Source organism: Apostichopus japonicus, chromosome 12, assembly GCF_037975245.1.
Source record: "Apostichopus japonicus isolate 1M-3 chromosome 12, ASM3797524v1, whole genome shotgun sequence".
Classification (NCBI taxonomy): Eukaryota; Metazoa; Echinodermata; class Holothuroidea; order Aspidochirotida; family Stichopodidae; genus Apostichopus; species Apostichopus japonicus.
Genome location: NC_092572.1, coordinates 9,627,736 through 9,646,108, shown reverse-complemented (window position 1 = coordinate 9,646,108; position 18,373 = coordinate 9,627,736). Strand labels below are relative to the sequence as shown.

Genomic DNA, 18,373 nt, shown 5'->3' with positions numbered 1-18,373 from the left:
CTTGCTGTAAAAGATCGGCAAAAGACGTCATCACCCGGGGTTCGAACCAGGGATGCAAAAGAGAGTCTCGATCATGAGCTCGTACAGTGCGCCGAGCCATCCCGCCACTGTACGGGGGACTGAGATATTATGTGGATTAACTAATACTTGCAGCTCCCCGTGTAGGCACTTGCTGTAAAAGATCGGCAAAAGACGTCATCACCCGGGGTTCGAACCAGGGATGCAAAAGAGGGTCTCGATCATGAGCTCGTACAGTGCGCCGAGCCATCCCGCCACTGTACGGGGGGACTGAGATATTATGTGGATTAACTAATACTTGCAGCTCCCCGTGTAGGCACTTGCTGTAAAAGATCGGCAAAAGACGTCATCACCCGGGGTTCGAACCAGGGATGCAAAAGAGAGTCTCGATCATGAGCTCGTACAGTGCGCCGAGCCATCCCGCCACTGTACGGGGGACTGAGATATTAGGTGGATTAACTAATACTTGCAGCTCCCCGTGTAGGCACTTGCTGTAAAAGATCGGCAAAAGACGTCATCACCCGGGGTTCGAACCAGGGATGCAAAAGAGAGTCTCGATCATGAGCTCGTACAGTGCGCCGAGCCATCCCGCCACTGTACGGACTGAGATATTAGGTGGATTAACTAATACTTGCAGCTCCCCGTGTAGGCACTTGCTGTAAAAGATCGGCAAAAGACGTCATCACCCGGGGTTCGAACCAGGGATGCAAAAGAGAGTCTCGATCATGAGCTCGTACAGTGCGCCGAGCCATCCCGCCACTGTACGGACTGAGATATTAGGTGGATTAACTAATACTTGCAGCTCCCCGTGTAGGCACTTGCTGTAAAAGATCGGCAAAAGACGTCATCACCCGGGGTTCGAACCAGGGATGCAAAAGAGAGTCTCGATCATGAGCTCGTACAGTGCGCCGAGCCATCCCGCCACTGTACGGGGGACTGAGATATTATGTGGATTAACTAATACTTGCAGCTCCCCGTGTAGGCACTTGCTGTAAAAGATCGGCAAAAGACGTCATCACCCGGGGTTCGAACCAGGGATGCAAAAGAGAGTCTCGATCATGAGCTCGTACAGTGCGCCGAGCCATCCCGCCACTGTACGGGGGACTGAGATATTAGGTGGATTAACTAATACTTGCAGCTCCCCGTGTAGGCACTTGCTGTAAAAGATCGGCAAAAGACGTCATCACCCGGGGTTCGAACCAGGGATGCAAAAGAGAGTCTCGATCATGAGCTCGTACAGTGCGCCGAGCCATCCCGCCACTGTACGGGGGACTGAGATATTAGGTGGATTAACTAATACTTGCAGCTCCCCGTGTAGGCACTTGCTGTAAAAGATCGGCAAAAGACGTCATCACCCGGGGTTCGAACCAGGGATGCAAAAGAGAGTCTCGATCATGAGCTCGTACAGTGCGCCGAGCCATCCCGCCACTGTACGGACTGAGATATTAGGTGGATTAACTAATACTTGCAGCTCCCCGTGTAGGCACTTGCTGTAAAAGATCGGCAAAAGACGTCATCACCCGGGGTTCGAACCAGGGATGCAAAAGAGAGTCTCGATCATGAGCTCGTACAGTGCGCCGAGCCATCCCGCCACTGTACGGACTGAGATATTAGGTGGATTAACTAATACTTGCAGCTCCCCGTGTAGGCACTTGCTGTAAAAGATCGGCAAAAGACGTCATCACCCGGGGTTCGAACCAGGGATGCAAAAGAGAGTCTCGATCATGAGCTCGTACAGTGCGCCGAGCCATCCCGCCACTGTACGGGGGACTGAGATATTAGGTGGATTAACTAATACTTGCAGCTCCCCGTGTAGGCACTTGCTGTAAAAGATCGGCAAAAGACGTCATCACCCGGGGTTCGAACCAGGGATGCAAAAGAGAGTCTCGATCATGAGCTCGTACAGTGCGCCGAGCCATCCCGCCACTGTACGGGGGACTGAGATATTAGGTGGATTAACTAATACTTGCAGCTCCCCGTGTAGGCACTTGCTGTAAAAGATCGGCAAAAGACGTCATCACCCGGGGTTCGAACCAGGGATGCAAAAGAGAGTCTCGATCATGAGCTCGTACAGTGCGCCGAGCCATCCCGCCACTGTACGGGGGACTGAGATATTAGGTGGATTAACTAATACTTGCAGCTCCCCGTGTAGGCACTTGCTGTAAAAGATCGGCAAAAGACGTCATCACCCGGGGTTCGAACCAGGGATGCAAAAGAGAGTCTCGATCATGAGCTCGTACAGTGCGCCGAGCCATCCCGCCACTGTACGGGGGACTGAGATATTAGGTGGATTAACTAATACTTGCAGCTCCCCGTGTAGGCACTTGCTGTAAAAGATCGGCAAAAGACGTCATCACCCGGGGTTCGAACCAGGGATGCAAAAGAGAGTCTCGATCATGAGCTCGTACAGTGCGCCGAGCCATCCCGCCACTGTACGGACTGAGATATTAGGTGGATTAACTAATACTTGCAGCTCCTCGTGTAGGCACTTGCTGTAAAAGATCGGCAAAAGACGTCATCACCCGGGGTTCGAACCAGGGATGCAAAAGAGAGTCTCGATCATGAGCTCGTACAGTGCGCCGAGCCATCCCGCCACTGTACGGACTGAGATATTAGGTGGATTAACTAATACTTGCAGCTCCCCGTGTAGGCACTTGCTGTAAAAGATCGGCAAAAGACGTCATCACCCGGGGTTCGAACCAGGGATGCAAAAGAGAGTCTCGATCATGAGCTCGTACAGTGCGCCGAGCCATCCCGCCACTGTACGGACTGAGATATTAGGTGGATTAACTAATACTTACAGCTCCCCGTGTAGGCACTTGCTGTAAAAGATCGGCAAAAGACGTCATCACCCGGGGTTCGAACCAGGGATGCAAAAGAGAGTCTCGATCATCAGCTCGTACAGTGCGCCGAGCCATCGCGCCACTGTATGGACTGAGATATTAGGTGGATTAACTAATACTTGCAGCTCCTCGTGAAGGCACTTGCTGTAAAAGATCGGCAAAAGACGTCATCACCGGGGTTCGAACCAGGGATGCAAAAGAGAGTCTCGATCATCAGCTCGTACAGTGCGCCAAGCCATTTTTTTTCTCTTTTATTGGTAGGCGAGCCCACTGGCTCACCCATCTCAAAACACTACATATAATGAAATTTTACAGAAAATGGGAAAATAATAAAATTAATTGTAATAACTTGCAAATGTTGCTTTTTAAGCGACACTTCAAAATTGAATACTGTAAATACGGTCACTGAGTTTCCGAGACGTGTTATACGTCCTTTACAACTTTGCTTTAGGTCCCAGTGAACTTATCTAGAAGATGGGAATGTGATAAAATGAACATAATTCGGAGATAAATAACGCAATTACCTTGAATAATTAAGGCAGAGTAAAAAACTATTTCCGATAAAATCTAACTAAATGGACACTAACCTCTGTCGAAATTGTACGTATAGGTCGTGAAGTTGCTTTTAGAGAGCACCACTTCACTTTGAGCAAATAGATCGAAAAAGGTTTCAATTTTATTGTTTCTGTTATACACATTATAAAGGAGGTATATTTTTTTCTTTACACTGTTATGAAAGAAACGTTCAATATTAATATGGTAATTATTGTTAAGACATATGGCTCGGCTTTTCCAGATTATACGCTTATAAGTATTTAGCAGAAAATCGCATAGAATTCCTTCCCTGCGATTATTGCTAAGCCCCAGTCCGAGAAGAGTAGAGGCTCTCCATTGATTCACGTCGTCAATGTTATAAATACAGTTAAGTTTCTTTATCACGGTATTCCACAACGGGGAAATAAGTGGGCAGTCAATGAATAGATGGATGACCGTTTCAATAGATTTACCACAAAACGTACAATCTGGAGTATCAACAATGTTAAACTTGCAGTTTATCGCTCGTATAGAGAATATTGTGCATAATTTTAAAGTCAATATCAGCATCGTGAAAACACTTCGGATTCATATAGATGTTTTTCCAGCGATTATCAAAGTCGATACCTCTAAACTCGTTATTCCAATGGTTTTCTCCCTTAGGGGTTTGCCAACACTGTTACGTAACAGACTAGTCGTCTGCTTGCACATAAGCTTAGAAGGGTCTATAACCTTAGAACCACTCGTGAATGTGACCGCGATATCAATGTCTAACTGACAGGAAACAATTATATCTGAAGAATAGATTTCTGTCATCCATTCTTCGGGGATTGCCTTAGCAATTATTTCAATATACTCCCGAACTTCTTCTATAGAGAGGGGGTTATTTGGATTAGTTGTATGAATGCAATCATGAACCGCCTCAGCTGGTAAGCGAGAAGGGATTATCTCATACATGAGGTCACTAACCCTGATAATTCCACCATCAATAAAATGACTATTGAAAAGAGTGGAATCTTTGCTATTACGAATGAAAGGATTGTGGAAAATTGGCTGGTGGAGAATCCCTTCTCTTGTTTGTGGAGGTCTTAGTTGACCTCTACTTAGCCTTTTCCACGCTAACAACATTTCACGATAAAATGGGCTGAGCAGTCGAATAGATTTGTCGTCGGGAGCGATTTGGAAAATACTTAGTCCTAGCTGCATGTTTTCGTAATGATTAAGAAAATACATAATTAACTTATTCAATTTCATATTAATTTTTTTACTTAAAATCTTACTGATATACTTGATTCTTAATGCATCACGGGTAACTCCAATATCACTCAGATTATGACCCCCCCCCCCCTTTGTTAAATGGTAATAGTAGAGTTGTATACTGAATAGATGGCTTCTTGCCATTCTAGATAAAATCGGTAACACTCCGCCGTGGGGCTGTTATAACCCATTCGGGAATGGGGGAAACAGTTGCTAGATAAACCAAGCGAGAAATTACCAGTGAATTAGTAGTACAAGATTTGCCTTTAAAAGACAGATTCCGTCCTTTCCACCGATTCAGGAGTACTTGGCAAACCTTAACTCTTTGCTCCCAATTTTCAATTTCAGCTTTTTCCCGATTATTACCTATGTCTACTCCTAGTATGGTAATGTAGTCTTCCCTTATAGGAAATTTGAAATCGTGCACATCTATGTGGCTTTTACCAATTACGAGCAGTTCAGTTTTATCCATATTGCACTTTGACCCGGAGGCTCTTTCGTAAATTTTGATGACATTTAGAATAGAAAAAAAATACTGGCAATGTTAGAAACGAAGAAAGTAGTATCGTCGGCATGTTGAAATATCTTTGCTTCAACGTCACACAAATTGATACCGGTGATCTGGGAATTAGTAACAATAGCCTCATGAAATGGTTCGGTACTAAGAACATATAAAATTGCCGAAATTGGGCAACCCTGACGTACCCCTCTACTAATAGGAAACACATCGGAGATAAAACCATTGTGTTTGCTACAACTCTGAATATTACTGTAAAGAATTCTGATCCATTTTTGAAAATTGGGACCGAAGCCCGTCCTATTAATTACAAGCAAGGGGTGTAAAAGATCGGCAAAAGCCGGCAGTGGGGTTCGAACCACCGCTGCAATAGAGAGTCTTGCTCTACAGCTAATACAGTGCGCCAAGTAATCGCGCCACTGTAAAGGCTGAGATATTATGCTGATTTTTCTTATTCTAATCTTGCTGAAATTCAATGTGGTGTTCCACAAAGCTCAATTCTAGGCCCTTTACTGTTTATTATATTTGTCAATGACATGTGCCACGTTTCAGAAATCGCAAACATTATTTGCCAAACATTATTTGCCGACGACACAATATTTTTTTCGAATCAAATGAAAATGAAAATTCATTTCATATTAAAGTGTCTTCTGAATTAAATAAATTTAATGACTGGTTTGCCTCTAATAAGCTATCGGTTAACATTGGCAAAACAAATTATATTGTTTTTAATACATCCCGAAATTTCAGCTGGGATAAAGATATTTTTATGGGAGGTAAAACTCTCAAACAAGTACTTTCTAATAAATTTGTAGGTGTACATATTGATCATAAACTTTCATGGAGTGATCATATTTCCATAATGTGCAGGAAAGTTGCAAAGAATATAGGAATTTTATCAAAATTGAAACACTACCTGCCACAACACATATTAAAGACCCTTTATCGAACTTAAGTGGTCCCACATTTTTCTTATTGCTCGATAATTTGGTCTGGCACACGTGATACTAATCTTAAGCCACTTATTATATTACAAAAGAAAGCTGTCCGTCACATATCTCATGCTGCACCACGTGATCACACCGGCCTTCTATTCAAGGATCTGAATGTATTGAAAATTCATTCATTCATTCATTCATTCATTCATTCATTCATTCATTCATTCATTCATTCATTCATTCATTCATTCATTCATTCATTCAAATTAATGACATAATACGTGTAAATCTTGCCACCTTCACATATAAGGCGTGGAATGGACTCCTACCTAATGCATTTCATAATTATTTAATCAGTAATTCGGATATACATCACCACAGCACAAGACACGCAAATCATGCGCATTATCATAACACGAATACCTCAACAGGAATGTTAAGCCTCAGAAATCGAGCAATAAAAACCTGGAATTCTATTACAGACATGATTAAAAATAAATTATCCTGTAGAACATTTAGAAAAAGTTATATTAAAGAAATAATTGCATCATATTTATTAAAATATCATATAATTGATTTATTGTCGAAACGTTTAATTTGATTTTTAATTTTTCTTCTCTTTTCTTTCTTCAGGGAGTCTTCTACATTGTTAAGCTGTTGTATGCTTTATAGAAGACTTCCTTTCACATTGTATATTTGCACGTGAAAAAACAAAATAAATCAAATCAAATCAAATTTTAGGACAAAATTTTCTTCTACGCTTCGCGCCAATTCATGGTGGCGCTACGCTTAGTTAGTTTGCAGAGCCTGTATACGGCTCCCTACAGGTTCGCCCCTCCCTTTGTAAATTCCTGGCTACGCGCCTGATGATTCGTACTAAGTTGTTGAACGAGCAGCATGTTATGAAGCTAAGCTAGCATTCGTACGTGATACGCACTTTCTATAAATAATTATTACACTACTAACACACTGCGATAACGACATTTGTTTTTTGGACACTGCACATCTGGCTGTCTTACAAAATATGAAAGTTTATATTGTCCATCAGTTAAGTTTGTCAAATGTATTTAAGCCCAGACAATGGACAATAAACAAGAATCATCCTACTGGAAAAATTGTAAAAGAGCACCATGTTTTTCTTTCTGATATATTATGTAAAAGAACATGTAAAAATTCAAACAGGAAACAAAATCTGCTGATAATATGATATCATATGATAATGATGAAACTGGCAAAACATTGCACCAGATCGCATCTAAGGACCTTCAATTGTTCAAAAATATCTCAAAGGGGAGGGGACACCCCCTCCCCTTAGACCCCACCCCATATCAATTGCAAAAAAGTGCTCCCCCTTTCAAATTCCTGGCTACGTTGCTGATTTGGGCCACAATTCTGGTTGACAGCAGAAAGTTGATACAGGAGTTCGCACTTCCAGCTGTAAAGCTGGGTGCTTATCACTCTTGTGCACACATATTGCATGGCCAGGCAAGACCACTGTTTATTACGCTTGTGTAACTTCAGAGATGGCTTCTTTTGCATTTCAAACTTGTTTGTAACCATTAATGATAAAAATTACTTAGCCCATAGGAGGTTGGCCGTTGTCGTATGATTATAGTTCAAAGTTGATTAACCAGGCAACCAATTACCTAACATCACAATATGCTATTCAATAGTATTATGTAAAAACATCGTAAAATTAGAAAAACATTGCAACTCTTGGCAACAAATAGGTTGCTATATGATGTTTCTCACCGCTCAAGGAGTGCCATTTTACCCAGGCGCGGCGGAACGGAAAAATTATTGGGGGGGGGGGGGCTAATGTGTGGAGACAATCTAAGCGGAGCGCCACCATCGGTTGGCGCGGAGCGTACAAGAAAATTTTGGGTTTTTTCAAACCCCCAAATGGCCGGAAACGGCACTTCCCGAGTGTTTTATGCTGCGAATACCTGGCCCTAAAATATGTGTCTCAAGCCTGCAATTTCTCAGATTGCACGTTAAGTCTGTAAAAACATTGTAATTTGTATATTCGATGGTGTTTTAAGAGAGTTGCTATTACTCGTAGTGTACTCGCAAAGACGTTTTGGAGTGTAGTAAGGGCAGTGGCGGGGCTAGGGGTATTGGTCGGGGGGCAAGAATGGTCTGTAGGGGCGCTTTCGACACTATCTAAGCGGAGCGCCACCACAGGTTGGCGCGGAGCGTACAGAAAATTTTTGAGTAAAGATACTCCCGAGATTGCAGGAAATGACCCTTTCCGGGGCCTTGCATGATTTGCAAATAAACGGAGAATAAATAGGTGTCGTCGCCATTTTGTCGGAAAATACACCGACAGAATATGACAAATGTCAATAGGTATATGAGAGCGCAATGAAATAGTCAAAAATCGCGAATAAGTAAAAAGTAGTGAAAAGCTGAAAAGGGCGCCAGCAGTCCATTTGAGTCCGTCAGGGGGGGGGGGGCATCCGCCCCTGACTGTATATATGGACGCTCGATCCGCCACTAAGTAAGGGGATGTTGGAGAACTGGCTGAAATGAGGCAAGTCATTGGCCTAAGACGAAGTTGTGTTACGCTCACCGGTACTCACACTCACTGCTTCCACTTTTCACGGGGCGTGAAGACGCGGTTGGGGTGACAATGTGGTCTATAGCCAAGTGACGGGCCGAGGGTCCCCCAGCAATTACTAAAATTATTACACCTATAGAGTATACGTGTGCATCGGACAGATCGACAAGTATGCATTGAAAAATGGGCAGATGTACGTTTCGGAGCCTTGGTAAATATTGGGGGGGCTTATCATGCATTTGCCCCCTCAACTTTTTTATTGGGGGGCTGAGCCCCCCCCCAAGCCCCCCCCCCCCCCCCGGTTCCGCCGCCACTGATTTTACCACGAAATCAAAAGTTTCTCTACCATGTGCTATGACAGTGAACTTGCGAATTTGCTCTTCGGTTTGAGATGAAATGCACATGTAGCATTTCAAGGCGTTTTCATCTCCCGTAGGAGCTGACTTGCTGGTAGTTGCTGCGAACGTCATGCCAGTTCATAAGGGGTTACAGCTTTTTACGTTGCATTTAATGATACTAAAATATATACCGATAACCGACAGTGAAACAGTTAGTTTCACCATGGAGGTAAAACTAGACATCAATGGTTTCACACTAGCCCTTGCACTAGCCTCGCGAAATGCTGACGGTAGGCTACTACAAAACAAACTAGCTAACAGAAAGTTTTTTTAATTTTTACCAATAATTTGAATGTATAATTGCGAGTCAAAGGCCAAGTTGTTGCCCTGTGAGAGCTAGATATGAGTCGAGACACATTTTCTCTCCATGATTTGATTGTTTTCATGTCCACCACGCCCCCCCCCCCACCCGATGTGCGGCACAGATAGGCTTGTGTAAGAAACTTGAGTATGTATACTTCCCTTCTAATTCTACAACGGTAGTTAATATGGCGCTATACAGATTCATAAGACAAACGCGTTCAGTGACCGTTTCAATCCGGCGATGAACCTGGCGATAAATCTGAATCCTGTGATGAATCCTGGGATGAATCCTGGGATGAATGCTGTGATGAATCCTGTGATGAATCCGAATCCTGAGATGAATCCTGGGATAGCTTCAGGTTGGTGCAAAGTTGGTAACTACTATTACGGTTAGATACGTTCAATACGGCAGCATAAAAGAAACATAATGAATGTTATCTCAGTGGTTAACACCGGTGCCTTTCAATCATAAGGTCCTGAGTTTGAGTTACTCCAAGATTAATGTATGCAGTCCAGTTACAGAGTTGTTGACAATTGACAATTCATAATCATAGACGTTAAATATGAATCTAAGAGACTGACTTCGGTCAGCTTTGAGGCTTGGATAAGCCAATTAATGAGGCTTCTTCGCGAGTTCCTGCTTGCAGGAGGATCTAAATTATATACATACATACATTCATACATGCATATTCAAAGCCGAAGCTAAAGTGAATTACTCACGTCACACATCCGGAGTGAATGCATGTTAAATTCTTCAATACCACTCTTATCATGCTTTCGGGTAAACATTTCATACTGTACTTTTGATCTCAAGGTTAAACAACCTTTAATTGGCATTTTGTACTATACTCACGGCGTGGAAACAATTCACATTGTTTAGTTATTTACTTTGAAGTCACGATTTCATCAAGAGACGAAATGTAACATACGGTACACAACAAAACAACTTAAAACGATACTTTCAACTAATTTTAAGACATAAAAACATGTTGTCGGTAAAAAGAAAAGAAACCTGTCCCGGAGAAATAAACAACAAATTGGTGGCACCAGTATCGAACAGAAGGCTATAAAAAAAATTTAAAAAAACATTTTGAGAAAATTTCGTAACTTCGACATAGCCTGCTAAGCTCTCTAATATAATCATTTCCCGATATATAAATTTGCGTTCCACCAATTTATGAACCGACTCCAGAAGTTTAAACACGACCTTGCCCCGTATATTTGAAATGTAGTCAACAAGATGTGTCACCTTTAAACAAAAGTACATTTGCACATGGCTTTAAAGGACACTATGGGCACAAACAAAATAATGGAAGTTCAAGGGTACTCTTTTGAATTTTGCATTTCGCAAAATGTATGACAAGGACACTTTTCAGGTTTTCAAAATTTAAAATGTGTGTATGTGGGGTGGGGTGGGGTGGTCGGGGGCGTGGGGCGTTTGTGTCCTGTGTCTCAGACTATTTCTCCTGCCAGGTCCCTTGTATGTACTTCTCCGGTTCCATAGGCAAACCTATGAAAGTATCAACTTTGCCTCACATAATGGTTGAGCTCATAGGCGTACGGTACCATTTCGGTTTGGGGGGCAGAAACTTTTGTGCCCGAAATTTCCCGTGACACTATCTAAGCGGAGCGCCACCATCGGTTGGCGCGTAGCGCACAATAATTTTTTTGGCAAACTATGCCTCTCAGATTGCCGGAAATGGCACTTCGGAGGCCTTGCAAGTTGCATCTAAACATTCTTTATTTTATAATCTCACGTTAAGAAATTTACACTTCCCAAAAATTTTGGTAAATTAGAAGAAGAAAAAATGGTAACATCACTTTGACGGGGAAAACTAGGACAGTATATTTTTTAACCCCTATTTATTATTTTAACAAAGTACTCAGCTACCCCCAGAAAAACATACATTGTTCAACCACACGAAGGCGGGAAAATGTCGCTGTGTCGGGAGAGACTGCAATTTGTCTCACAAAAAAAGTGTAAAAAATAACAAAGAATATGATAAACCTGTACCTTTAGGCTTGTAGGCCCTCCCCCCCCCCCCCACACACACCATCCATGAAAAAGAAAATGTTTCTTATATACACTCATGTCGGGGATGTCCAGGTATACAGTTGACTAGTTAGAAAAAATGTTTACTGCGGTTTTTTCACTTCAGAGACTGCTAATCTCCATGCATGCTTGTCACCACGATTGTGAGCGGTGTTCCCTGTTAATAATTTTGGGCGATAGTGCAAAAAGCGTGGTAGCCCAGATGAGCTGCGCTTACGGTGGTGTTAGACGGAAATATTCGGGCATCATGATGCTTAATAAAGAAAATCATTAGGTCTATATTAATGTCCCAAAACAAATATCACAGAACGCTCTCCACGGAATTTTCAGGCAAAAATATGAAAAAGATTCGGGCAAGCTACTACATATTTATATATATTTGTTTTCTCCTCTTAGACTGCCCGAATTTTTCAAGACTTTTGCCCGAATTTCTTATCCTCTGAAAATTTGGGGGCAGTCTACCCCCTGCCCCCCCCCCCCCGCCTCGTACGCCTATGGTTGAGCTGCAATTAAGGTGTAGGCCTATAAACTTTACTAACGCATTAAATTGTCCGGTTTATTATATTGAGTTTCCTTAACTCTGCTGTATGGTACCTGCGATATACGGATAGCTACAGAGTCGACTCAAAGTAGAGACAATTTAACCACAGGTTTGCTTTTGCCGTCGGCAACTTTATAACCCAAACTATTGAGTATATTTCTCAAAATATTGGAATTCAATTTATTATTCAAATTATAAGCCGTCCTCGAACATTCTTGACACCCCCCCCAAAATAATTGTTATGAATAACTTGATTCTGACAACATTTCTTGTACAGGCGCTGAGGGGTTAAAGGGAGCCCCCCACCCCTTATCATGTCCCATCCGTCACGCCCAACATACACTTTGATACAATCCACGGCGTTGCTGGATTGTTTTGTTGAATTAAATTTTCAAAAGGATTGCCATGCAGGCAACCATTTTTGATTATCATAAATATCTTTTGTTTTGTATCAATTTTACACTTACATTTCATTCTTTCTCTGTGTATTTTTCTCTTTTCTTTCATTCTTTACGCTTCTGTTTCTCCCTCTCCCCTCTCCCCTCTCCCCTCTCCCCTCTCCCCTCTCCCCTCTCCCCTCTCCCCTCTCCCCTCTCCCCTCTCCCCTCTCCCCTCTCCCCTCTCCCCTCTCCCCTCTCCCCTCTCCCCTCTCCCCTCTCCCCTCTCCCCTCTCCCCTCTCCCCTCTCCCCTCTCCCCTCTCCCCTCTCCCCTCTCCCCTCTCCCCTCTCCCCTCTCCCCTCTCCCCTCTCCCCTCTCCCCTCTCCCCTCTCCCCTCTCCCCTCTCCCCTCTCCCCTCTCCCCTCTCCCCTCTCCCCTCTCCCCTCTCCCCTCTCCCCTCTCCCCTCTCCCCTCTCCCCTCTCCCCTCTCCCCTCTCCCCTCTCCCCTCTCCCCTCTCCGGAGCACTCGATCGTTTCGTTGTCTTTTCGTTCCTTCGTTCCTATATTTAATTACAACGTTTACTTTGCCTTGTCAGACACTGTATGATTTATCAATTTAGTTATAGTCTGAAGCGAAATTAATTATGCAACGATGAAATGAAGAACGTAACTCGATATTAAAGATCTAACAAAGGTATCCCGTCCCCTGTGGGTTTCTTCACGCTGCAAGTATTCTGACTCACAAAGCCTTTGCTGAAAATATTTCAAATTTCAAACTTTGATGAGAAAAGGGAAATACTGACCAGCTGTATCCTGTTTTCAAATAGTATTCAATTGTTTAGTCACTCGTTTTCAGTAATTTTACCAACGGTACCAAACTTGAAATCCAAACATGATTAGACCTTAGAGATACGACTTATTAAGTTATAATGTAGACCTAACTAATTACGTGGTGTAGAGTATAATGGTCAAATGGCAAGACAATGTACTAATCTAAGGATTGTAGGTTCGAGTCCTGGCCTGGTCAGGCCCGCGCACTTGTCACAATGTCCCCGTTTTGAAGTCTCCACCAAGTTATGTTTTTATCCGACAAATGGTAAGGAACTGTTTGTACTGTCAATACGAGTGCTATGAAGTACGACATGTGAGGACAGTATAGAGTGGTATTAGCATTAGAATCAGATAAAGATTAGGAACTGTTCATACTGTCAATATGAGTGCTTTGAAGCGTGATATGAGAGGACATTATAGAGTGGTAATAGCATTAGATTGTCTACTGAGAATGAGAATTTCATTATCAATTATACCATATTTCTCCGGACTCTCTTTTGTCAGGTTAAACAACCACCATGCATTAAAGGAAATTATAAAGGATACCTAAAAATATAATGTTCGTTACTTTCACATTGTAACATGAACCATGTGATTATTGGTAAACTTTCAAGTTATAATGTAAAAACGTTATGTTAAATCTGTTGTTGTAACACACAAGTTTATTTTAGTTATCGGTCACTAACTCATGAGCAGGAAATAAGTAATTGACAAGAATATCTTTTATATAAGTTACATTGCCGGGACATATAGTCAGGAGCCATTATCCCATTTACGCCCCCTCCCCCTGTTTTATGTTGAATTGTGTCAAAGTGTACGTATACAGCACAAAATATCTTTCTACCATAATGCATTCATCTTTCTACATCCCCTCCCCCCCCCCCCTCTATACTGTACTGCCATATGCCGCTTTCAGAGCACTCCTAATATCAGTATGGACAGCATGAATACCATGCATGTTTCTATCAGGTAATGGTTAGAAACTGTTTGTACTGTCAATGCGAGTGCTTTGAAGCAGTATACTGGAAGGACAGTTTAGGGAGGTATTAGCATTGGGAAATTGTCCAAACTGGCTGGATGGAGGTGGTTTATTTGAACTGGACCGCCCTTTATAGTAAGTCAAACCTAAATAGGAAAACTTGCCTAGGAATATCTTGAACTCCCTCCCTGGATCTGCTACACGCACGTTGTATGTAGTAGGTACGTACTTTGGGTATTGATATGTACGTGCAGACTCATGGCTCGGTTGACTATTGTGACGAGAAGTAACAATCCATTCCAAAATGGAGATTACTCTTGCAGTGTAATCGACTATTTAAGATAAAGGAGAAAACTTGAAAATAGGCCTATATATGGAAAATCTTAAACACAACTTGAGAACAAAGGTTTAAGATTAAACTTGATAAAAAAAAATTAGAAAGAGGAATAAAACAGAATGAAAACTGGAAATGTTGTGACGGAAACACTATGTCAGACAGCAGCAGCGAAAAAGGGCAAATTAATGATGCTGTTAAAAACTTGCCTTGTTTTCCTTTGTCCCAAAACGGAAATAAGTTAATTAGTTTTAGTCCAAATAAGGCTAACCGGTACGCAATTTTCAATTGATTAATTTCAAGCTTCAAAAATAAATATCACCTCCACACTCATATAGCAGTAGCTAGTAATGATCATCTCTCCAGGACTCTCAAAATTGAACAAAACTACTTACGGTTTGGCTCAGGGGCAGTATACATATAGCCGAGATACATATTATTACACTGTTAAAAATTGAAAAAAATATGAACTCTTTGAAACTAATTTCAAGCCCATATGCGAACTTGTGGCTTTTTGTTCCGAGAACAATTACATTACCTACGGCACGTTCTTGCCACAAAATTTCTTTCAACGTATCTCTCCCCTCCCTCCAGCCTCCCTAGTACCACTCTATTTACCCCCTATGTACCCCAGGTTCCGCAACCTCATACCCGGCATTCGCTTTACTCACTTTCTGTATAGTCTGTAGACACATGCAAGGCAAAAAATGAACTTGTACCGAAAACTGTAGCATCCATTAGCATCTCCATCCTGTCAATGGGTTACTCAGCACAAAGAGTGCTACATGCAACTGTGCGAGGTATGCTCTACTGAGGCATCCGTAGGTTAAGGTAATTTCTTGCCAAGGGTTTCTTAATATTAAATTTTATACATAAGCTGGGAAATACCGCACAGTTTCACAGATCAAATTGATGTTTCACGAAGGAACGTGCGTAGAGCTAGGTTGGTAAGGAACAGCCGGATTTTGGAAATGTGGAGTCGATATTAATTTATTTTGGATATTTATGTGGAATTAATTTCTTCTATGACATCGCGAGGACAGAATAAAGGTAGGGTTTGTTTATTTGTAGCCTACTTAGAAATCACAAATTAACTATCAATTTATATCTCGTAGCTGTTGATTTCATATGTTACTAAAAACAACGGGCAAGTACGAGCAGCTCAAATTCTCGCTTGCATCATGAGTTTGCCAGGCTCTAGTTCTTACTATAGTTCAGGTTGATGTGTGATGTAAATTTGTGACAATTTTACCATATATCATTTAAGATTGTATGCTCTTCGTACAGTGTTGTGGAGGCCATTGGAAAAAAATTCAATCCATACAACTACAAATTCTGCTTTGCTGTGTCTTAATAACGCCATATACCAATGATGTTGGGTGTGAGGCATTGCAATTTACCAATGGACTGTCCCCAACTCCCCCGTCCCCCTTCCATACCACACAAACGTGCTGCAACCAACTTATCTTTGAAAAGTCACTTATTTGCATTCATGTATAGGCATACCATGTTAATATTGATCTTACTTTACAATAGCATTTCTAGCGATCATGCATCCTACTGCAGACTAAATGCCCCCCCCCCCCCCAATTCGTTACTTACACCTTTCCTTATTGTAACATATCGGATGTAAGCCCTGCACCATAACACATTTAATTAGACCTGTTTCCGTTGTCCCATATTGAAATGCTCCCAACTTCGGCTACAGAATCCTTATCTTAGACGCAAAGGAAATATGTTGGTATATATCAGGATATATCACTAAGTGAATTGAGTAGTACAATACACGTGGACTAGATAAATCAGATGAGAATGGAATCATATCACAGTGTTGATGAAAAAAGCCGTGATAACTTTGCTATGCTGGACTGCAGCTACCAGCAATATTCTTTAAAATCGATGCTCGTGATGTAAAAAGTTAACAATGGTCAATTTTACGTGTCATTTTCTTTTCTCTTAAAATTCACATTGTAATATTTATGTGATAAACAAATAAATGAATGAATGAAGTCAAGGGCGTAGGAACCGGGGGGCTGGGGGGGGGCGCCAGCCCCCCCCCCAGTGAAAAATGTGGAGGGGCGGAAGTATCATTCCGCCCCCCGCTTCGCAAGTCAGAAAACCCCTTTTTTATTTCCAAATGAGAAAAAAAATCTCATTTGGAGCACCAAATTGCATCTAAGGCCAGGTGAAAATACAAAATTAAGTTTACAAAATGGATTGGGTGTTGAAGTGTGCTATATTGCACCAAATTGCATCTGAGGCCACCTGGAAATGCAAAAAAATTCCAAAGGGGAGGGGGACACCCCCTCCCCTTAGACCCCTCCCCCAGGCCGGCCATCAGTCTTCAGCCCCCCCCCCACCCAAAAGTACCTTCCTACGCCACTGAATGAAGTTCCATTGCGTTACTGACTCGCGAAGGATTAGAAAGGCGTTTTACGAATCCCATTATGTTACATGGGTGTATTTCTAGATGGAGTGTATAGCGCCCTCGTTTTTGCAAGTAGTCCAGTTTCGTGCAAAGCCATAGCATGTTACATATACAAATACACGTCCACGTACTTATTAGTTCTTATTATACCCGAAATACAGAAACTTTGTGGTCTTGTTTCCGCCGACGGAAGCTCTCTGCACCGTGTACGTTGAATAAATGACACTAGCCTGTAAACGTTTGTCAGTGATATGTGTCAAATGCATATGAATTCTTGTACACACTATACGTGAAATTTGGAACATGATACATCCGTCACCATTTTCCAACTGAAGTGTGGCTATGGCCGAAATGTAAAGCAACTAGGCCCCTAGGCCTAGCCTAGGTACTATGTTAGACTGCGATAGGATGACATGCGTAACAAATTTTCGTCGTGTTTCTGTCCTTAACTTAGACCTGGGCCTAATTATGTAGGCCTAACATTAGGGTAGCAAGGGAACTCCAATCGACTTGCGTTACCCCGTGAGGTCATATCTCGGGTTGGATATGTGCCACATAAGAGTAGGGCAGGAAAATACGTCAGGTAATTTGTTCTCCATTAGAATACATCCACGCAATGCACATTTCCTAGTATAAAATAGAGACCACCCTTCTCATAAGTCAAACATCTGTGGTTCTGCATTCAACTTCAACAATTTAAAGATGGCATATATATTAACTACTAAATCAGGGTTGTCCAACCTATGGCCCGCGTGCCACAGTGCGGCCGCCGCAAGGTCCCGTCCGGCCAGCCAACCACATTAATTTACAAATGTACTTTTACCCAGGAATTCTTTCTTGATAAATTTCAGAGATCATTATATCTCAATATGTCTGAAGGTTGTTTTGATACAGATCAGAAGGCTTGTGAAGTGTCATTTCCTGCAATCTGGGGGTCTTTTGGGCAATTTTTTTCTTGTACGCCACGCGCCAACCTACGGTGGAGCTCCACTTGTATGGTAACTTCATTTCCCATACCCCCTAACAGACCCCTAGCTTGGCCACTGAAATTTGCCGCTCTGGCACGAAACCCTGGATATGCCACAGGAGCTTGTAGGCTCAGGCGGCCCCTCCTTTATCATAATCATTCGAGGTGGCCCTCCTCACCAAAAGGTTGGACAACCTGCACTAAATCAATCATGACATATATCTGCAAAAACAGCTGAAATGTGATATACTGTGACATATTGAAATGATATCTACATTAGTCTATAGCTATACAGTATAGCTGAGTAGTTGAAAATTTCTCCTTATATATTAGTCAATCTCTCTTGTTTTTTGGGGGGAGGGGACATATTTTCAGGCAAATACAGATTAATAAAGGCATAATATAACCTTACCCAGCCCTTTTAAATGGTTTCAATTTTTGAAAATTGTAATTAAAAATCTATTTTAAACTCTATTTAAACCCTAGGCTGATC

The 18,373-nt window shown here is 42.1% G+C and overlaps 1 protein-coding gene across 5 annotated transcripts in view; it reads left to right on the top strand.

The window, feature by feature from the left end:
- Positions 1-15,372: 15,372 nt before the first annotated feature.
- Positions 15,373-18,373, top strand: part of LOC139976873 (uncharacterized) — a 150,344-nt gene continuing 147,343 nt past the window's right edge. For 2 of the 5 annotated variants that reach the window (XM_071985738.1, XM_071985742.1), the window contains exon 1: positions 15,373-15,535. The gene's annotated coding sequence lies outside the window, so the exon portion shown is untranslated. The other 3 variants (XM_071985741.1, XM_071985739.1, XM_071985740.1) reach the window with 3 other exon arrangements.